General features: G+C 39.9%; 1 pseudogene; it reads left to right on the top strand.

Annotated features, from left to right (window-relative positions):
* The first annotated feature begins 3,189 nt into the window (after positions 1–3,189).
* LOC130592817 (epidermal retinol dehydrogenase 2-like) lies at positions 3,190–10,627 on the top strand (annotated as a pseudogene).
* The last annotated feature ends 12,445 nt before the right edge of the window (positions 10,628–23,072 follow it).

The following is a 23,072-nucleotide window of genomic DNA, read 5'->3' as shown; positions in this document are numbered from 1 at the left end:
CTACTGTCACACTACTGTTGGAGTTCAGAGTCCCTGAAGGCACCCCAGAGGCCCTGATCTCAGGAAGTGATCTCAGAAAAGAGATCCTTCCTGAGCAGGAGCACCATATTTCCTTCCCATTACCCATTACTATTCGGCTCCACAGTGGCACAGTGACACTGTGTACTGTTTAATAAGGCTCAAAAAGATCAGACAACCCACCTCTGTAGTCCTAAGCACCACTGTCACTAATGTAAGAACCCATTTTTTCAGTATCCAAGAAAAAAGGCAAATTATTTGAGTACTTTCAAGTGCCATTGTACACACATGCAGATAAACAACCCATCTGAGTGAAATAGCTGAACAGCCCAATTGCTTCTTATTCAAGCTGAAAAGGGCTGAAGAGAGAAAAGAATATACAGTTCCACAGTCATAAATAATTTTAGTATTTTCAAATAATTGGGAGACAGGGAATATCATCTGACAGAAAGAACTGGTCAGAGTACAGAAGAAAAGACTTTCTGTCTGACTAACTCACAGAAGACATCATTCTGCTCCCCATCTTCTTCTGGAGAATATAGACATTCCACCCTGGGCAGCAAAGCCAGATTATTTCGTTGGTTTTTTTTTCACCACCTTTTTCTAACATCTAAACAGAATACGCAATGGTAAATTGTGCATGGAAGTACATCACTTCCATACAATTATTAACACTGACAGCATAGACTTTCCCTCCATATTTCTTGATGTAAATTGCATCAATTTATGTGAACTACCATTTTATCTCAGCTGAAATGAAGAATGTCCCATGATTCCCCATAAATTGAACAATGTGGACCAGAACACAATGTGACCTCAACCAAATTCTTTCCTTCTATGACCTGCTGATGAGCAAGAGAAGATATTTAGTATTGCTTATTCAAAATGCAAAGTACAGCAAATTTGTACATTTGCCTTTCTAAGGAAAGTATGTGGAGGATGTCACAGTGATCAAGACAAGCTGAGAATATAACAGGAAAAGCACAGTCTTACAGGCCTAAGAGGGAACATGGCTTTCTGTTCAATCTTGGAAAGAAAAATACAGTACAGTGGTGTGGAACTGCAGTTTTAAGGCTGGATAATGTATGTATGAAAACTGAGGAACCACAACTGTTGTTTTAAACATGTGAAACAATGGTAATCAGGTGGTTTCACTGGGGAGACATCTATGATCAGCATCTCCCTTTTCATTCCCATTCCAGCAAACAGGCAAGCTGGAGAACAGTGATTTATGACATAAACTAAGAAGTGTTTAACTTCATAAGTACAATCAAGTAGCAGCAGAGGAAGGGAAAAGTACTTGCTTTCCAAATCCATACCCAGGTCCTTCCTCAAGCAAGATGCTACCATCCTGGCTTGGGCAGTTAGGGCACAGGAGGGAAGGTTTAACTTTTAAATTGATCAATTTGTGCATTTGCCATGTTTCATATATTTAAAAGTTTTGTTATGATTAAAACTAATGCCAGCCATCAGAAAACTTGTTACTGGAAGCTCTCATAGATAGGTACATATAGTTGGTTTGGGGGGGGGGGGGGGGGGTGTTTGTTTGTGGGGTTTTATTTTATTTTATTTATACTTAACAAGTCCAGACGAGGTCCACAAAGTTGCTCAGAGGCTGGAGTACCTCTCCTATGAAGACAGGCTGAGAGACCTGGGTTTGTTCAGCCTGGAGAAGTGTCCGGGGAGTACTTAGAGCAGCTTCCAGTACCTAAAGGGGACCTACAAGAAAGCTGGTGAAGGACTTTTTACAAGGGCCTGTAGTGAGAGGACAAGGGGGAAATGGCTTTAAACTGAAAGAGGGTAGAGTCAGATTAGATATTGGAAGAAATTCATCACTATGAGAGTGTCGAGGCCCTGGTACAGGTTGCCCAGAGAAGCTGTGGCTGCCCCATCCCTGGCAGTGTTCAAGACCAGGTCGGACGGGGCTTTGAGCAACCTGGTCTAGTGAAAGGTGTCCCTGCCCATGGCAGGTGGTTGAAACCAGATGATCTCTAAGGTCCCTTCCAACCCAAACCATTCTGTGGTTCTGTGATTTTATACTGTTTTAAATAGCGCTGATTACTGCTCATTTAACCGAGCAGCACCGCAGGTTCCTAACGCGGTAGCAAGCGGCTCCTCCCGACACCCGACTCTGGGAAGCCACCCAGGCTTGACGCCTCTTCCCTACAGCCGGGCCCTTCCGCACACGCCCGGCGACGAAGTGCCACCTGCCCCAAGCCGCAGCCCCAGCCTCTGCCCCGCTCCCCGCAGCTCCTCGGGCCGCCTCCACCCTCCCTATAGCCAATCCCCCGGGCCGGGCCAGCGGCTGTGGCACGGCGGGCAGGCCGGTGCGGGCGGCACGGCGCGGTGGTGAGGGCGGCGGCTGCGGGGCATGGGGGCAGGCGGGGGGGGCGGCGGCGGTGCCGGCCCGCGGAGGCAGGGACAGGGGCCGTGGGGAGGGGGCCGCAGGCAGGCAGGAGGCACTTCCCCGGGCCGCAGCCCGGCTGCCTGAGGCCGGCGGGTCGGTGATGGCCGCTCTTTCTTATCCCTGCCGTTCTCCTCTATAAAGTGCTGTACAGGAAGTGGTGTGGTCTAAATGCGGGGTGAAAATCAAGGCTCATAACTCACGGGCCGTGCTTTGCTCTGTGGTTGGCAATTTGCTTTCAAACTGATACAGTTTGTGTAGTTTTGGCCGTACAGCATTGGAACATACACACGGTGTGGATATCTTCTTACTTGACTTCTGAAACGGCGGATCATACTTTCTGCTAAGGAAGACACCCTCCTTCCTAAGGTTGATACCGTGCCACCGTTTTCAGTCCTTTTCCTGGTCAGCTTATACCACCTTGCTATGAAAACAAACCATTTAGAGCCATTGCCACAACATACCTGTATTGTGCGTTACTGAACCTTAAAAACAGAGAGAGAAACTGAGCGCTCTGGGACAAAGCAGCAGGTGTGTAGGGTCTAACAGGAGGTATTTGCTTTAATCCTACTAGTACGAAGCTGGCAGCTTTCACAGAACCATCTTTAGTAATGTATTTTGTACTTGCGCAAAAGAACAGCGTGAAAGAAGTTGCTGTTCGAAAGTCAATCTTTCTTTAGTTAGTGTGTCACTGTTTTGGAGGGCCAGTAACAAACTGTATTTCTGGGTTTCTGTGACAGAAGAACAGTGTTCGTGCCTGAGAAATCATGTTCAGAAGCATCCTGAAGATACTGCAGTTCCTGAAATTACTGATTTTTTCCTCTCTTGAGAAGTTAATCTTTCTCATATTTCCTCCATGCAAAAAAAGTTTTGCTGGGGAAATAGTGCTCATTACGGGCTCCACAAATGGGGTTGGAAGACAGAGCGCCTTAAATTTTGCTCCTTTAGGAGCAACCTTGGTTTTTTGGGACACTGATGATGAAGGTAACAAAGAAACATGCAGATTAGCTCAGAAAAATGGAGCTAAATGAGTGTTTGCCTACCACTGTGACTACAGCAACAGGGAGGAGGTCTGTGAACAGGCAGACAAGGTAAGATACAGTTTCTTGCTTCTGATTTTTTGCTTCTTTTTAATAGTGTATGTTATTGATATTTTTTAGAATCTTTATCTTTTTGTCTCTAGAATCTGTGCTGTTCACTAAAGGTCAGTAAACACACAGGGCAATGACTTTCATTTTTTTGACAAGTAGCTTCTAGATGGAACTTAAACTATGATCACCATAAAGTGACTGTCTTTTAATTTGTTCTGTCTAGATGTATCCATTTCCAGTCTTTCTTGTGAGATTAGATTAAGGGTATAGTAAAAACATGCAGGAGAGGTTAGCTCCATGTATTAGCTTGTTTAGGCTTTAAAATTTCTTTAGGATACCAATTTTTTAAACCCCAAACAGTGGCAATTTTAAGGGGGAGGTCCTTTGTCCATTTGTTTAGAAAATTGTAGTTCTGTCAGGGTGATGCGGGGTCATGGCTTCAGAAATACCATCAGTACATGGCTAGTCTCCAGTCAAATTGATGAGTCAGCTTCAGTTTAATTTTTGGTCAGTCCAGCTGGAAGGTAAGGTAGAGAGAGAACCCATTTTAAATGAGACTCTTCTGCTGTGCTGACATAATGCTTTTTAAACTATTATTTTTATTATAAGAGTCCAGAAATGGGACATTAAATTACCATTATTAATTTTTACTGGTCTTTAAACTACATACTGCCTGAAAACATTTCCCAGTATAACCTCACCTGTAATCCAGTTAGCTACTCTGCTGTTTTAGCCAAGGATAAATTCTTCTTATGTTAAATTCTCAGTGTATGTACTTAATATACATGACTGTCAGGTCACATCTTCGACATTTTGTGTCTGATGGCATACATCAGAGAAATTGACTAAAATATTTCATGAGACGTGAATCTTGATAGATTGGTTTGGGATAACCTTGAAATGTAACGTTAATTTCCCATGAGTTGTCAGGGGCCTCTTTGTTTTGTGGTTGTTGCTTTTAACTTTAACTAGAACAGATTACTTTTTTTTCTGAACATGGCTATGAAAATTTGAAATAAATGGTTTTGCTCAAGAAATGTTCCCAATGAAAAGTAATTCTAAAGGGTAAGTTGGATTCAGGATCTAAGTTGTCTGGAACCACAGTTCTTATGTTTGCAGTCAGCAGTGTTATTTTACCTGTTCTTTACAGGCACAGCCAACTAACGGTGCACAGAAAAAATCTTCATTTGGGGCCATTGGTACTAGATGTTAAGAACCACAAGTGGTATTACAGCATTACCTGGGCAAGGATATATCATACCATAATAGTATTTCTGCAGACATGAACAATTTGTTGAGTGTTCTGGCCTGTTCTGACCCAAAACACAGTGTTCAAGGAGCCTGGGCAGTACGGAAGACTGTGTAAGACTATGATTATGACTCCTGCAGTTTTGTGGTCAGTACTTAAAATGTGACACTTGATCTTCACTTGAAGTGATACTATAAATCAAACAGCAATTCTTTCATAATCCCCTTTTTGCAAGGAAAAAAAATCACTTTCTAATTTACCAAGATCAAATCTCTTAAAAAAAAAAAAATAACATTTTCAGTTGGCATCAAATCCCTGTTCCCAGTTGGCATCAAATCCCCTTTCTGCTTCTTGCAAAGACATGCTCCAAAATTATTAGTTTAGGTAAGTAATTTCTCTGTTGGACTTCCCTGTCAGTGATGAACATTTTGAAATGATTTGGTTTTTCTTCATTTAACAGTCTCAAAATGTTTGTTTTGTGCACTCAAGTTACTCTCAATCTCCAAACACGTTAACTGAATCAGCCACAGAGCTCCAGCCTGCAGAATTTGCTGTGCCCATATCAGCAAAGAGCTGAACCTTTGATCTGATGCCAAACAACAGTTCTTACATACTTACATTTCCGTTAGAGAAAAAGAATTGCAAATAGCACTAACATTTTGATAAGTGAAACACAAGAGGCAAGGATACCTTCTAAAGCTTTCTGCTTATCTTTTTTGTTCAGGTTAGAAGAGAAGTTGGGGATGTTACTGTTCTAATCAATAATGGTGGTATACTGCTTGGGAAAAAGTTCTGTGACATTCCAGATGCAGATTTTGAAAAGACCTTAAGAGTCAACTTCCTCTCTCAAGTCTGGGTAATGTATTTTTTTTCCACTCCTGTGTGACTGAAAGGTACAGGCAAGTGTTTTAGTGTGAACATCACCATGGTGGCACCTACCTGGGGAACGCAGTTTGGAACAGGGATGGGAAGGACCTTGAATGGGGGGAGACACATATTTTTATCATCCTGTAACTGGAGACACACCAAATTGGCAGTCGTCCCCCTGTGCCTCAGTGATGTTAACACAAGCCTGCCTGGGGGCTTCGGTAGATTAAAAATTTATGGCAGTGTTGTGGAACATGCTCTGTCTCTAAGAGCTGTGGCTAAAGTTAGTGCTGACATGGCAGCTCCTGGTGTCTGCTGGCATCAGACTTGTAGCATCTGGGGAGGCACATCCATGGTTTAGCCGTGGACTTGGCAATGTTAGGTTTACAGTTGAACTCGGTGATCTTAAAGGTCTTTTCCAACCTAGATGTTTCTATCTAGGTTGCATGTGTCAGTCTTCAGGTTGTATTTTCATTCCTAGTCACCGTCTGCTTAATCTACAGAGAAGACTAATCTGGGCAGTATGTATTATCTTTGCTTTGTTTTCATAACTCTGAAGGAATTTGCTGTTATTTGGGATCTCAGTAGATCTTTAGGAGGGTTTTTGTGAGGGAGTGTTACTCTTGCCCCCTCTTGCATTTGTTGTTTATATGCCTGAGTGAGCAGCCTGCATCAGGGAAAAATGAAGCATTGCACTCCCTCCCTAAATGGCATTTCTCAAAGGAAAATCACTGCAGATAGAAGCTCTCTAATAATTTCGCAGCCCACAGTGCATCATTTATCCAAATACTAGAGGCAGAGAGACTGGGAGAGATGTTCCTCCTGACAGGTTTGAAGAGGTATAGGGCAGGAGGACAGTGACCGTGGGCCCTCCACCAAAAAAAAACATTTACTAGGCACACATATTTGGAGTCAAATAGACATTGCAGGACATCTCAGCTATTGAAAAAAAATTCTTACTGCTCTTGTCTTCTGCCTTATCTTCCCCTTCATAAAACATTAGAGTCCTCCTTATATAGTTAGCATCACCCACAGCAGTGATCTGAGGTTCTGGTGTTTCCAGGTAGTTTGGTTTGTAGTAGGGCCTAAAGACCACTGAACCATCCTCTTGATGTGTTGACTTCTAGCTCCCTCTTGTGTACCAAACCTTTGGTAGTAGTCTTGAATAGACAAACCATGAGGAAACAGGAAACAGAGAAAATACAAACTTTGCTGCTTTTAATACTATGATTTTAATGCCAGCAGATCTTCAGATAGAGATCAGTCAGTCAAGGAAATGCTGTCTCATTTATAATTCTAGGAATATTCTATGTATGTTTATATTATACCTACATTTATATCTATATGTATTTATGTTCTATTTGATGCAGTCTATAAATAAAGAGATAGGAGGTTATTTAGGCTTCTTGTATATTGAAGCCCCAGAAAGCAAATCAGGTTGTAAAGCCTAATTTGTAATGCAACGTTTTTGGCATGTCCAGTTATAAAGGGGTTTTTTATATGTCTCCTAAACTTGCAAGACCTTTCTTCCAGCCATGATGACCTGTAACTGTGGACACCTGGTTAGCACAGCCAGTGCAGCAGGACTGTTGGGGGTCTATAAAATGTCAGGTTACTATCCTCAAGTGCTGCTATAAATTAGATGTACATACCAGTAACTTTTCTTGGAGATCCCAACTGCTTAAGTAGTTGTACTGACATACAAACACTCGGGAAGAGCCTGCAGATAAGAATGCTGGTGCTGTATTGAAGAGGATGATGGTGGCATGTTGCCTGGGTAGTGCAGGGAGCTCACTTCAGGTGTTACTGTCTGACTGCAGCCTGCTTCCTCCACAGAGGAAGGACAATACTTGTACATGTGCATGGAATGGAACCTTGCCTATCAGTTGTCTAGTACTTCTCATGCCAGGTTTTCTGAGTCATGAGATATACGTGGTTTATACCTGGAACTATAGTTGGAAAACAGTTTTCAGTTCCAGAAGGATTTTGGGGAGAATTTCCATTAAAATTAATTTTTAAATCGACAGCAGTTTAAGCTATTTAACAGCTCCATATTTTTATCTGTTTCCCTCAGGAGAGCTGTCTGCTACAGTCCTGAGTATTTAATCAGCTGGGTCTGCTGCCCAGTGTATCCTCCAGCTTCTGTGCCATCCTGATCTCATTATCTCATTAGGTCACCTACCCTATGAGAATGTGAACTTAAGTGTAATATGTATCTCACCATGATTCACGGTGTTACTGTAGTGTTTATTTGCCTGTTATCATTGGGTCAGATTCAGTTTTGAAAAGAGGTCGTGTCCAGTTTTCATTATTTAATTGTAAGGCTCATGAGAGTGGGCCTGCCTATCCATGCATTATAACTTTTACACCTTAGCTATGCGTTTTCAGGTTGTATGAAATTACTCTCTTAGGAAAATCGGATTTTGTTCTGTCTACATTTGAAAAAGCTTTAGGAAACCACGTGTACATTCCTGTATTAAAATAAGGTTCTTAATGGCTGCAAAACAGTGGAATAATTTGGGTTGAAAGGAATCTCTGGAGGTCATTTGGTCTATATCTCCAAATAAAAGCAGACCCAACTTAGATCAGATTGCACAGGGCCTTCTGAGGGCAAATTTTGATTATCTCCAAGGATGTTCCATATGTTCATCAGACAATAAAAGTCAGACAAGATTCAGTCTTCCTGGGAAACAAAATGCATTGTAGTTGCAGGGCAAATCAGAAGAAGTAATAGATTGGAGCAGCATTTATAAGGAGGGTATTTAGATTTTACCATCAGAATTAGTTCTTACTGAAATGTGACCTCTGATATTAAAGGGTGAAGACGTTGTGAACTGAAACAATATCTGAGTATCTGGAAATAACATGTTGAATAAGCTCATCTTCTGTATCTCTCTATAGTGCACTGAAGAAAGTCCTCTGGAAAGGATTAATCTTACCTTACACAACTGTAGAACAGTCATGGGAAGAGCCTTTAATATTCAGAGCATCACCAAGATGCACAGCATTCTTAAAATACCAGTTACAAGCTATATAACTAAGTAATATCAGGGCTTAAATAATATTCAAATACATTAAATCCTGTATATGACACTTAAGAGTTTTGCTTTTGACATATTTTGGATAATTCCTCTTTCTTCACTTTTCAGATTACACTGGAAGTAAGTATGCACTCATTGGAATGATGGAAGCCTTAGCTTCGGAACTGTATCATGCAGGAAAACAAGGCATTAAAACCACAATTACTTGTACTTCTTTTATCAATACTGAATTAGCTGAAGATTTTCAAAGCCAGTAAGTAAAATTTAGATGCGTACTATTTCATTGTGAGAAATAATCAGTATCCATATTCAGTCCCTAACTATTATAAGCTTGATTTGCTTTTCAGGTCAGTATTTTTGCCCTACTGGCACGTACAACAATGTCTCTTGACGTAAGAAATCCAAAACTTGTATACAGTTAATAACTGATGTGCTATGATCTTGCAGTTAAGGAATGGTTAGGGATGCACAGCAGTATTTAAGGCAGCGTTGTCAGTAGAATGGGAAATGTTGCGGTTCTCTGCCCCCAAGTATTTCTGGCACAGTGATTACAGTTATGGCTGTCAAGAAACCATGATCTGTCATTAACAACTATGCCTTCCACCTATATTAGCAGGTACTATACTGCTCTGAATGAGAATAGCTGTTGTGGTAGTATCTGGTAGGTGGCTCTATGGTTATAGCAATGGGAGGTACCAAATTTGCCATTGCAGTAGCGATCTTGTTTTTTCAGCTCTCTGCTCCTCCTTTCAACACTTACCATCCTGTAGTAGCAATATTATGTAGAGCACAACCTTCCTCCTCACTGGAAGCAAGCCTGGTTCTGGCCTATTTAGCTGTCACCTCAGTAGCTCCAGTAGAGTCAGAGAAAGTGTGTGGAGGGCAGAATTATTATGCATAGAATAGCACATAGTATGGCTAGGCTTGGAAGTTTACAATGCTGCAGTCACTGTGGGCATCACTTATGTTGGGGTCAGAGCAGGGCTTGCACAGAAGTCATTAAAAGTCACACAAATCAAAGTGTTTTGAATTTATTTTAGTGATAGCAGGAACAAAGAGATTGGAGACTCCTTTTCAAGACTACTTACAGGGAAGAGGGAATACTCTTAAATAATTTAATTAAATTATTTCTGTGTTAGAATGCATTTCAAAAGTAAAGTTTTAGAATTTCATAATGCTTTTTTTCTTTTTTCACCAGAAACCACCCTTTTCTTCCTGTTTGTGATGCAGAGTATGTAGCCAGCAAGATCATAGATGCAATTCAAAAGGAAAAGTTTTATCTAATTATGCCTCTGAGTTTACGCTTTCTTGCTTTTAAAATGTAAGAATGTGACTTAACTTCTAGCATTGCCTTCCTTCCCTTGCCATATGCTAACATATATGCCAGGAAAGTTTAGATTAAACAGTCCTTTAGTTAGTATTCCTGCAGTCAATCCAGTTATGTCCAGTCAATCCAGTTATATATATATCCAGTCAACACAATTATGAAGAAAGAGAGGGTTTAACTTTTAATAATCTAGGTGAGTGCCATTCCTATGGACACTTCTATCTGTAATATACATCTTAAGCTATAGTTGGGTATAGAAATATTGCTGGGATGGTGCACTGGGAGCAATGCCTAGGCTAGAGCTGTCTGCTTCCAGCAGCTACTTCCACTGCTGGTTGGGCTTCCACAAAATGGCTTGGTTTGTCATTCATTTCTCCCATTTATAAGACTGAAGTGCCAAATGTGTTATTGCCAGACTTAGAAGGATTGAGCACGTATAATAAATTTATCATTTCTTTATTAAAACATTTTTCTAAAAACCATAAAGCTAACTTGTTATTTGTCTCAACAGTCTCATTCCTAGAAAAATGGTACTACTCATTCAATCTTTCCTTAAGATTGCCAACAGCTTGGATAAAGCTTTCAGTTGGAAGAAAAAGGATTGAAACTAAAATACTCTGAAGACCTCAAGTGCCATCTAATTGAAAAAAAAAAATCAGTAAAAATTTATTTTTAATCATGTTTGTTCTTTGACAGAAAATGTGCTTCTTGTACGCAACTTTGAAGCACCCTGCTGAGGCCAGATAACTGGGTTCAAGCTGTTGTGTCCCAGTTTGGGTCCCTAAATCAGCAGCTGAATCTGGACCTGCAAGCTGGTCCACACAGTTCTTTTTAGTTTCAGTGACCTTAAATTAGTAAAATTAGTTAGAAGATTATTTTCTTAAGAGCACTGTGAGGAATCTGTGCAAGAAATCTTTGGCAATTTTCTGAGTAACTTCTGGAAAACCATTAAAATTTAAAATCACATAATTCGTGTGTAAAGTGACTTACCAGCTTTGCAGGGACTCTATTACTTTCAGACACTGAAACTTCAATCAGGTGGCCTGTTAGTGTGAAACGTAGCTCTGCTGTAAACCATGGAAAAGGCATACAGACAAGAGGAATACCTCACATATTCTTGGACAATTATGGCCTGGTTTATAGGCAAAATATCTTCTTACATTTGAAGAGAAGTCACACACGTGTCCTTCAGCTGTCTTTAAATGTAATTGCAATGTAAAGGGTCTAAAGGAAAAAACTCCCCAAGGACAGGAGATCAAAGATTAGTTAAGCAAAAGTATGTGCTTGTTCTTAATTGATGATAAAAATCAATCTTCATGCAAATTTCCAGAAAATCCTAACATAAAACATTAATAATTTCCTTAATTTAAAAATAAATACATTTCAGACCAGTATAGAGAATCTACAAAGCATAGTTTATAAAACTCTACTGTAAGGAATTAGAGAACCTTGAACAGTCTTCTATTGCCCACATTTGTCACTGTATTTTTATTGTACTTAACTAACCCCATACTTACAAGCTCCCTTCCAGCTATAAATGCCCATAAGAGTGGATGTTCGAATTCAAAACCTATGTTTTTAAATCCCAGTGTTTTCAAAGTACACATACCCTCAGTAAATTCTTTCATGTGCGCTGTAGATACTACAGTGGGAAAATGTTGGCTGAGAGAAGAAAACTATCTGAAGTTTGGCTCTTTGGAAAGCAAGGTTTATTGATCTGTATTTTGAAAAACTACCTAGATGATCTGAAATTGAAATCTGCTTTTCTTCTCTAGACTGAGACAGGAACAAAGTCTAAGTTTACCATCAATATATACAGGGGATGAGAAAATCAACAGTAACGTAAAGGAAACAATGCTTTGTTTTCTAAGCCATATTTCACTTACTCCGCAGAGTCACATTGCAGAGCCTTATTCTGTATTGCTGCAATCTCATCCCAGAGCACTCTTCGGATCTATTTCTTCTGGCTAATCTGCTTGCCTCAAGAGGGAATTTGTAAAGCTTATACTTTCTAAGTCTCACAACGATCTGCTAGAGCTTCGTAATCAGCCCTAGAAATCAATAAATCATTCTTTTAAAATACCAGGAAAATATTTCAACTTTTGTTTGTGCAGAAAAGAAGTGTGATGGATCCTGTACCACAATTCTAAAACTGCAAGACAAAAACTTCCTGTTAAAGTTCAGGAGATGCAATTAGATGCTGTTCATGGTTTTTAATATAAAATTATCTTTTGTGTTTTGAAATATAATGTGCCATATAAGAGGTATTTCAGAGTTACTGACAACTCCTGAGAAATGTGTGCTTTCCTTTTTTGAGGCTTTCAGCTATTTGTGAATTCCTCCACACAAAACCAGTGTTGCAGGAGAAATTGTTACCACTAAAGCTGCAGATGGGACTGGAAGGCAGTCTTATTTTCATTTTTCCTCCTGTTTCTGTTTGGCTATGCAGTGTCATAGCCAAAGCAGGATAACCATCTGAAGTACACAGCTCTAGTGAAGACAGCCACTGCATGGGGATGGAGATGTTACATATGTTCTCCTATGTTTTTTGGTTCTTCTTTTACTTGAGAGAGAAATTTTTCCCAACCCAATCAAATTCATTTTATATTCCTGTAAGTCATCATTGCAGTTTCTCATATTCATATATGCATGAATATGTACCTATATTCATGCATATATGCATGTAACAACAGCTTAGAGACACTGAGATGTAACTTGTAGCAGATCATAGAAACAACTGGATTTTCCCATACATTCTGACAGCTTGTTTAATCACCTGAATTGTCATTATCCCATTAAATTATAAAACATTTCCAGAACAATCTCAGCCTTTCCAAAAAGACAATCACCCCCCATAAATGTCAGCCCAGAAAACTCGGTAGTTTAATGGGCTTGTTTGGATCCCAGTTTTGAAGAGTGAAAACAATCTGAGAGAGTAAATGATTAGTACAGTCAAAAGGAAGACCAATGGAAACAGATGGGGAAAGACAGCCTTACACTGAAGACCTCTGTGTGCAAGGTTCAAGATGCCAGTGTTTGCAGAAAACCCAGCCAAAAGTATCAGGATACCAGGTAAGGACAGTTCATTTCCATCAGATGTTCCCAGCCTGCACAAAGGTTGCAGATGCATTTGCACACTAACCTCTGAGTAGCATACATAAGTAAGTACTGGAACACGTTACTCACTGTGAGGAAGATCCCTATTAAATTAGTGTTAAAACATGTGCTACAGGCATGTTGCTTATTAGATACTAGGAGTTCTCAGTGTCACCTTCTCCTATTTATTGAGTGTTAATAGTGAAACTGGGAAATCTGCAAGATTGCCTAGAGTGTGAGGAACAAAAGAAATTATTTTAGTAGGACAGCTTTTATGAAAAGAGACTTCCAAGATGATAACTCTGAGCTAATTTGAGGCTAGTTTTGCATACTAACAGTGAAAAATGTATTTTTAAGTCATGCAATATCTGAAGTCTTGTTCATGAGTAACTTGTATCTTTGTCTTAGCCTCTATGTGGAAAGATGTGTTACTCACAGTTCCCACAGGTAATGGGACAGTTGTGGAGAAACAAGATTGGAGATGGAAAGCAGGAAATTCTCTGTTCTTCTGTCACTACCTTTGTCATTGACCAAAAGGTTTAATCCCACTCTTTTAATATCCCTATTTGTACACCGGGAAACACAAAGACATAAAGTATGTATAATTTTTCAGTATTTTTCACTATTACAAACTATGGAAAAAGAGGCTTCATGCTTATGCAATTTTTCAAGCTAACTCGAAATAGAATCCTGATCTCAACTTTTACACCTAGAAAAATGTTACTACTTTCTGTATTATCTCATGTTTTTTCAATATATAACTATCTAATCTTATGAGGTCGAAAGGCCTGAATCAATACAAAGAGCTCAGCATTGGTTAATATTATGGATTTTTTGAGTCTGTTTCTTCAATCAATACAATGTCTTTGTTCAATATTTCAGGATGCCACAGACTGGTAATAAAGAATGACTAGTTTAATTTAAAAAATAATTAATACAGATCTAATTGCCATTTACCATTGCACAGAACCATTGCTGAAGCTAAATAAATGACCAGGTGGCCATCCATTTCATTAACTAACGTCAGCTGACAGCACTGCCTGAGGCAACAGTGATTTAAATAGTCATGAGGCATTGCTCAGTGCTTTCATAAACTCCATGCTTCCCTGGTGTGCATTGATCAAATGTATTCTGTTGGTGGAAGTGGCGTTCTAGCAGTTGGTCTGTCAATTCCTCCATTGCTTCCTTCTCACAAATGTTATTAACACATTAACACATTAATATTTCTAATATGCATTTTGGGTGCTGTTTAAGTCAGCAATCGCCTGATTTCTTATTGCTGTCTGGTTTAGATGAATCATACCCTTGAATGCTTTCTCTGTTGCACTGTCTAAGGTTGTCTAAGTGCCTTGTGTCTACAGGTGGTCTACTTTGGGTCAGCTTAATTCCCCAGATAGTAGGGCAGCCCTCCTGTCTAATAGAAGACTCAGAAATCTCAAATTCCATTTTTTTCACTGCACCACTGTAGCAGTACTTCACTTGAAGCTTTGCTTGCCATCCCACCAAGCCGTGGGCTTCATGAGAGACAGAAAGATGTAAGGATGGAAACTGCTGTTTTATTACTCCATTTTTCAATTGCTTAGTCAAAAATCCCACAAACCTTCAAAATTCATTATTGACAGTTATCTTTTCACTGTTAGCATTTCTAATTACATATTTATGGGCTCACAAATAAAATCTTTGATGTACAGGCAAATCATCAGTTCTGTATGAAGAAATTACTCAGTAAATGTCTTACATTGTTAAATGATTTAACTTTTATCAAACTCAGCTCCTTCAAGAAGAAACATTTGTAAAGTAGCTGCAATGATGACCCCAGTTACAAACAACAGAGATGTTGATACACAAAAGACAAATCATCCAGGAATAAAATTCAAATCTTTTCCTTTATCTAACCCGTCATACCTGGTAATTAAGAACTAAGCAAGTCTTGTGAAATACTTAGATGTTCTAAGACCCTAAGAGCTCTGAGGCTCTTCAGATGCTGTCAGTTTTGCCCATGGCTTAATTCTAGGCATCTCCATATATTGCAATTTATTTTTTGTTTTAATTTTACTCTTCCTTTTGACTGTACAGTCAGACAAGTTGCATGTGCCTTGCTAAGTATCTAAAAAAAATGTTATGAACATGGTTTTAAATCCCTATGTTTTTCATTTTAGCAGGAAAGACCTAATATAATTTGCAGCAGAATCATAACACACTCTAATGTGCTTCTTGAGTTTTAGACATTACATAATGCACACAGGATTCAACTGTCCTGTAAGGAATGATACAAGGGATTTTAGTCTAGTATTGAAGGAAAGTGCATATATAATTAAAGCAAATCACTGTCGATGAAAGAGGGGGATAAATATGAATTATATGGTTGTAGCTGCTAGGCTGTGTATATCAGAAAAAGAGTTTCCCCAAACAACTTAAATTCCTTGAAATTTCTCTAGCTAAGTCACACATACTAACCTTTAAGAAGTTAATGATTATTTTCTCGCTTTTTTTCCCCTATAGTTAGATGAAATACAAATTTCATGCAGATACAAGCATATATAGTCTTCTCTTACGGTTGCACACATAAAGATACTTTCTTTTCTGCAATAGAATGGGCTGAGTAGAACTGGGTCAAGTGTCAGGAGCCTGTCTGACTGGGGTGATATGCTAGGAGGTTAAAGGAAATCAGGAATTAGATACTGCTTCAGAACAGGAAAGAGTTTGAAAGAAGCCAGGGAGTGTGATAGTCCTGAGAAAGGTCTTTGAAAGCGACTTAAAGCCTGACAGCAAATAAGCTTAAAAGTAAGAAATCAGGCTAGACCTGATGTCTGCTCTGTTATCTGAAGTCTTTCCTTATCTATAGCTTACGTTTCCCTGGAAGCTGTAGGAATAGCAGTGCCTTCACTGCTAAAGTGGTAAATCTAAGAGTCCCATATAAATTAAGAGAAAAGCCATGCCTTTGAAATACAGATATGTTTACCACCTGATAAACTGGTGGTGTTTCTCCTATACATACAATTCTTTAATATACATAGTTTCATGACAGCCGATTGCTTCCTATGCCAACTTTACAGTGACTGTCGACTAATTATTTCCTTCAGTGTGCATTTTTTAGAATCTCCTTTCCAAAGAAGGCACATATGTTTACATGAGAGTCAGAAGGCACTGCAATAACTAAAGTAAGAATCAGGAAAATATATGTAATTTATATAAGAAGCAAGTTTGATATATATCAGTAGAAGCAAGAGACCGAATTCCTATATAAGGGACAACCTCCATAATTAAGGAAGTGTGGTACACTTCTCACAGTGTAAATCTTAGGTTACTTCAGCCATACATAACAGCAATTGATGCATTGCTGGGATAAATTCTTGTCGCACGCACTTTGTAAAAGGCTTGTTTCCATCTTGGAGATAGCATCATATCTAATGATGTTAATTGATTAGTCTTAGTGGTTGTACTCCACCAAATGCAAAATACCTTTAAAATAGCCCCTTTCTTATTATTGCAACATAGATGCATTAAGATGCTTATTAACATAACCTGTTAAAATATCTAAAAGGAAAGTGCAGGAGATTAACATTAGGGGAATTTGATAACACTACACGTGCGACATTATGTTTCTTTTTACATGTCATCTTTTGGGGAAATACAAGAAAGAAGCACCCAGCATTAACTAGCATCACACGCAAAACAGAGGGGTGGTACCTATTTAGCTCTTTTAACGCACAAGCCCTCTTTTTGTCCTGGTATTTTTTACATTTCAATGAAATATTTTTTGCTTCTGGTTTGTTTGCTTTCTTATTAGAGAATTACCCTCTGTGTTTTTCATGTGCAACTTACAAACTATTTCTGAGACTCTTCAACCCCTGGGAATCTTCTCTAAGCTTTTATATCATCTATGTTTCTTCCAGACAGAAAAAGTGCTGCTGAAGAAGCAGAACTTCAGATGGGATTGAAAGGCAGCTTGCCTTCAACTGTGATAAAGATGGAGATACCCTAGTGCTCTATGTCACTGACAAAGAGAATAAAAAGAGGGATTTAATTTAGCTTGAGAAAATGCAGCTTAAGGAATGTTTGCCTACCAGCGTGGCTGCAGGAATAGGGAGGAAGGCCACACAGAAGGGTAGGATTTCTTGCTTATGTGTTGTTATTCCTTAGAAGAGTAAATCTTCCAAGTTATGTGTAATTAAAAATTGTGACATTTGGAGAAGGGGATTAAGCAAACAGGAGTGTGACCTTCTTCTAATTCAACAAAGAAGTTGTAAACACTTAAACTGTGTCTGTAATAAATCATAGAATCATAGAATAGTTAGGGTTGGAAAAGACCTTAAGATCATCTAGTTCCAGCCCCCCTGCCATGGGCAGGGACACCTCACACTAAACCATATCACCCAAGTTTACATGTCTTGGAAACTGCTTCACTTTAAAATTTCACATAAACCAGATTAGCTGCTTTAGACAAAGATCAGAAAATTGAAGTTTCCCCCTTTGTCTGTCTGAGATGCAAAGTTTTCAAAGGGTACCAAGACAGAGTAAGAAGCAGGAAAGTTACTTCTGTTTTGTCCTTTACGTTTAGTCAGATGGGTATCAGCAGCAGTGCCTGGTAATACTGTGGTTTGAGGTGGGAGGAAAGAGGTATAAACTCTTGGGTGTGTTTTTGTATCTTGTCATGCCTTTCCTTCTTTAGATACCTATCTGTAATCCGGAGCTAATAATTTATTCTGTCAACATCCACTGACAATGCTCATTTAAATTCAAGTATATAACATAGAATTGCAGCACACTTTGACTGAAGATCTCTGAAACACTTCCTTAGTTATACTAAAATCTGTTTGCCCACCTGAATGATCCCACAGCAGTATGTGATCTGTCTCAGTTAATTTTGGTTGTTTGGAAGCAAGGTGGCAGACCCATTTCATTGCCTGACTGGTTTCTGATAGCATGAATCACTTCACAGCAATTTATTTCTACCAGCAGATGAAGAAATCTGAATGGACTTCCTATCCTGAGATGTCAATTTAAATGTTTAAAAATGGAGCAAAGGAATTCCACCCTATATTCTTAGGAATATTAGTCTAAATATTTGGACTTTTACAAAACAGACAAGAAGGATATAGCTTATTTATATCCAAGTTTAAACTGTTATTAAAAACCCACATATACATTATAACCAAATACCATGCCAAAACATCACAATGCTGTTGATATGTTGGATTATTCCTTCTTTCTTCACATCATAGATTAGCAATTATTTTTAACTAATAAATTCAAACTAACTAGGCAAGCTGGAAACAATAGAAGCTGAGTTGAATGCAGCAGGCTATTAAAACACCAGGTGTCTTTCCTATGATGACTGAATTAGCTACAGGTGTTCAAATCAGTATTTTAGGTAAATGGCCTTTCTCTGGTAAAATATGCTTCACATCATTCATTGTCTGTGGAGAACAATGTCATGTGAAAGATTTTTATGCTTTACAGGATATTATCCTCAGAAATGCTATTGAAGATTAGGAATGAGCAGTTCCTACTTCTAAATAGCCTTAGTAAGTGTGGTCTTGGCTAGAAGAATTGCTTCCCTTTTCTTATTCACAGTTTCAGAAAGGCAAACGTAATGAAAAATACTGATGAAGTGGTGAAGTTTGGGTTCAAATTCTGTATTTTTTATATTTTTTTTTTTATCATACAGATTCCTAGGGTACCTTACCCCATTCTATGTTAATTAAAAATGCTGCTTTTCACTTACGAAAACTAAGCTGCTATGGAGCAGAAAATGAAGGTCCTTGTATAGATAAACAACTACCTAAAAGGTAGGGACAGCAAGTAAGAGTGAAGAGCTGATCTCCAGAGTGGACGGGGTGCTGCTTGAGGTACCCCAACAGATCTGTCCTGGGGGCCATCCTCATTTCATACATTTGTTACTCGTCTGGAATAAAGGGTGAAGTAACAAAATCATCTGACGATATTATGGACACTTTAATAATTGATTTCACTCCCTCCTCCACTTGGTACCTTTGTGCCTCAGGCATCCACAGTGCAGAGTTAGCTATCAGCTAAACTAAGGCAAACCAACTGTTCTGGGGGCTTTTCCCCAGATGAAAACTGGTCAACATTTTCAGGTTAGTTCACTGAAGGCATGGCTCCCCAGGGGTGGTGTAGACAGCGCTATGGCCAGAATATAGGAGAAACGAGGAACTCAGTGACCCACTGAAAGTCTGAAAGTAATTTAAAGGTGATTAATCTGGCAGGGAAAGCTTCAGAGGCCCTAGCTATGGCCTGCCTCCATTTACAGTGCAATACCACAGCGCTGAACAGCAGAGGGCTCAGATTTGGTGGTGGATGATTGCTATCCCTGCATTGCTCAGACTTCATTGCTGCAGTGATGGCCAAGCTGTACCCATTCTGAGTTTTTTATCTGAAGCACAAAGATCCTAAACTCTGTACTCACTATTTCCACCTACCTACACACTGGAGAGGTTCAAATTAGAAATGTGCAGTTTATTGCCAGTGATCAATATGTCATCATGCATTTCGATGACTGAAATTCTTTCCTGTTAGGGTGGTGAGGCACTGGAATGGGTTGCCCAGGGAGGTTGTGAATGCTCCATCCCTGGCAGTGTTCAAGACCAGGTTGGACAGAGCCTTGGGTGACATGGTTTAGTGTGAGGTGTCCCTGCCCATGGCAGGGGGGTTGGAACTTGATGATCTTAAGGTCCTTTCCAACTCTAACTAGTCTATGATTCTGTGATTCTAAGTACATGGGCAAAAAGGAGGAACCATATTATTTCCCCTTTGAACCTAGTACCTGGACGTAGGCCTAATTCGCTCAGCTTTACACAGGTATAGGTCGGTGCCTGTATACCGAACTGCAGAGCATGCTCTGATACAAAGGCATTGGCTGTAACCCTGCATCACACACATCTGTACACCAAGGGCATCCTCTCACCTACTTGCAGCCTGGTACCCTGGTTTCTGTCCCACATACTGTCCCATCTTCCAACAGAAGGCAGGAGAAGCCACAGCCCTAGCCTAAACCTAAACCCGCACTAGTTCCCCTGGTACCTGGGGTAACTGCCCCCCCGAGCCGTACATCCCAACACCAGCTCAGCAAGGGGTCTGGCCTGTGCCCGACACCTGCTGTAACATGCGGCCACTGTTCCCTGCTAGGCCAGCTGTGCCATGTGGGCAGCAGAAGGCATGGCCAACCCTCCCTCATCCCCTGCCACCACTGCTGCAGTGTTCTCCTCAGCTGCCGTGTTAGCCCGGCATTCATCAATAGTGGCCACTTTGTATTCCTTACAAGCACACTATATTCATAACTATTTAATTCTATTAAATCAGCATCGTCTACTCAAGGAATTTCATCTACTAATGTAACACCATACAAATGCTTGTATTTTTGTGTTTTCCCCTTGTCCTGGGTTCAGCAGTAGCAGTCATTTTTCTCCTTCCTAGTAGCTGGTGCAGTGCTGTGTTTTTGAGTTCAGTCTGAGAACAACACTGATAACACCAATGTTATAGTTGTTGCTGAGTAAGGTTTACCCCGATCAAGGACTTTCTCAGTCTCATGCTCTGCCTGTGAGGAGAGGCACAAGAAGCTGGGTGGAAGCAGAGACAGGACACCTGACCCAAACTAGCCAAAGGGGTATTCCATACCACAGCACGCCCAGTATATAAACTGGGGGGAGCTAGCCAGGACAGGCTGATCAGTGCTCAGGTCAGAGCAGGTATCAGTCAGTGGGTGGTGAGCAATTGTATTGTGCATCACTTGTGTTTATTGTTGGTGGTTTTTTTTTTCTTTTCCCCTTTTAATTTCATATTCTCTCCTTGTTATTTCCCTTATCATCATTATTATTGGTGGTAGCAGTAGTGGTTTGTGTTATACCTTAGTTACTGGACTATTCTTATCTCAATCCATGGTGTTTACATTCTTTCCATTCTCCTCCCCATCCTGCCAGGAGGGGAGAGGGAAGGGAGGAGTGAGCGAACAACTGTGCGGTTCTGAGTTACTGGCTGGGCTTAAACCACAACAACCCCTAGCATATAATTCCTAGGACACATCAATTACTTGGAAAGGAGAAAATCCTTAGCGACTGGCCAAAACAAACATACATAGTCTTCGGTTGCAGTACTCATTCCCCGAAGGAAGAAGAAGGATTATCCCAGGAAGGCACTGTAAACGAGGGAGTGCCTTCTAGTGAATAACAACATTTGTATACTGAAAGCAATACCTTTTCATGACTATTTCAAAGTCTACATGAAGTTTTCATGATTTTGAGCTGAAAATATTTTTTTTTGTATATCAGAAAAATCAGGTGCACCTTATAAAGCATCTTGGAGTCATTCATATGCTTGGGACACTTTTTGTATTCCTTCTTTAAGGTTTTTGACAACAGCCTTAATAATACCTTAATTAATTGCAAGCCTGTCAATAAGAAATGACTGTGCACACAAGTGAAATTGAGAGGGCAAATTGTTACGAAAGCACAGCAAGATATTTAAAAAGAGATGTCCAGAAGACTGCTGGATCCAGAAGATTAGACAGGGGACAGAGTCAAATTTGGAAACCTTCGGTAACACAAAATAACAGAAGTCAGTGAGCTTGCCCAGTGTTTACAGGCGTAAAGAAAGATGAACATAGAAAAATGCAAAAGTTAGGGATCACGTTCGCTGCACATCAGCAATACTAGCAGTGATGAAGATAGTTAAGAGCACATAATAGAAATAATGTTCTCCAGGGCATGTGAAAGAGGCAAATAAATCACTGATCTAATTTACATTGAAAAGTCATGTATTTAGGGTCTACTGCAGGAGACCGTAACTATTGTGCTCATTGCAATGCAGGTTTCCTTTGGCATTACATACAGAGCTGAGATGTTCTGAATGGAGGTTTTTACCTGCTGTAAACATGAGGATATCCAGGATGTACAGCAGTGTCAAAATATAGTGATGCCCCTGTAGTCCAGGTCTAACGCTCAAGAAGGCTTAGTTCTTCCTCCTCATGAAGCAGACAAAGCTCCCTGTGGAGAACAGCTACTTAGCAAATATCCTGAGAAACAAAGGGGAAAAGTATGTCCTTGTACAGACATGCAGTGTAAAAACCATAGGTGCTTTCATGCACTCGCTTGAGGGAGGCAGATATTGTGAGGCAGATGCAGACATCCACAGGCCCTGTCACTCACTGGCTCTGCAAAGCCTGCACAGCATATGGGTATATTTTACTGGCATATCCAATCCAGAGTGACCATGTGAATAACCTGGAATTAATGTGTAGCGCTCTCAGGCTGAGATACCCACTGCATGGCTACATATGTTTGTGATAAAATCTTTGTACGCTTCCTATAGTCTTCAGTCCTGAAGAACAAATGCTTCCTCCTAATCAAGTTTAGATTCAGTTTGAACACCCCATCAAATGACACTGAAATTCTTCAAGCTTTTACTTCAGATTCCGTTGGAAGGCATAAGTATTTCACAGCATGTTACAGTTCCTGATGTGTAACACAGCAGAAGAAAGAAAAAGGGCTTTCCCAGGAACTCCAGCATCCTTTTTAGTTACCTAGACAGGCAATATCCCAGGTAATGTTGAAATGGTCATGTCAGGCTGTTCCAGCAGAACTGCTCATCAGCCACAAGCTTCATCTTTAACACATTGTGTTTAATGAATGTGCTGAGAACTGTTGATCATAATTGCTGGCATGTATTCTCCACACAGCTAGGGAAAAGACGAAAGAAAAGGAAACTGAAGGCAGATAATCTGAAGTACTGCTGAGATCTTGAGTCCTCCTTGTGTATATGAGCATGCAAATTAAGTCTGCCTTCCCAGAAAAGCGTCCATATCACTGCCGGAAAAACTGAGCACAGAGAGTTGCCTTCAGCTGGCCCAGATTAGGCATGCGTTTACAGAAGGAGAACCCTGAATATTTATACATAGCACGAGTTAGTAAACATTTGAACAAGTCAGTTACTGTGGGAAAAAGTCCTATAAATTTCACCAGGC

Source organism: Pezoporus wallicus, unplaced genomic scaffold (assembly GCF_028554395.1).
Source record: "Pezoporus wallicus isolate ANWC-B61680 ecotype Strahan unplaced genomic scaffold, APGP_CSIRO_Pwel_v1 contig_227, whole genome shotgun sequence".
NCBI classification, from domain to species: Eukaryota; Metazoa; Chordata; class Aves; order Psittaciformes; family Psittacidae; genus Pezoporus; species Pezoporus wallicus.
Note: the sequence above shows the minus strand (reverse complement) of the source record. Positions and strands in the feature narration are given on the sequence as shown.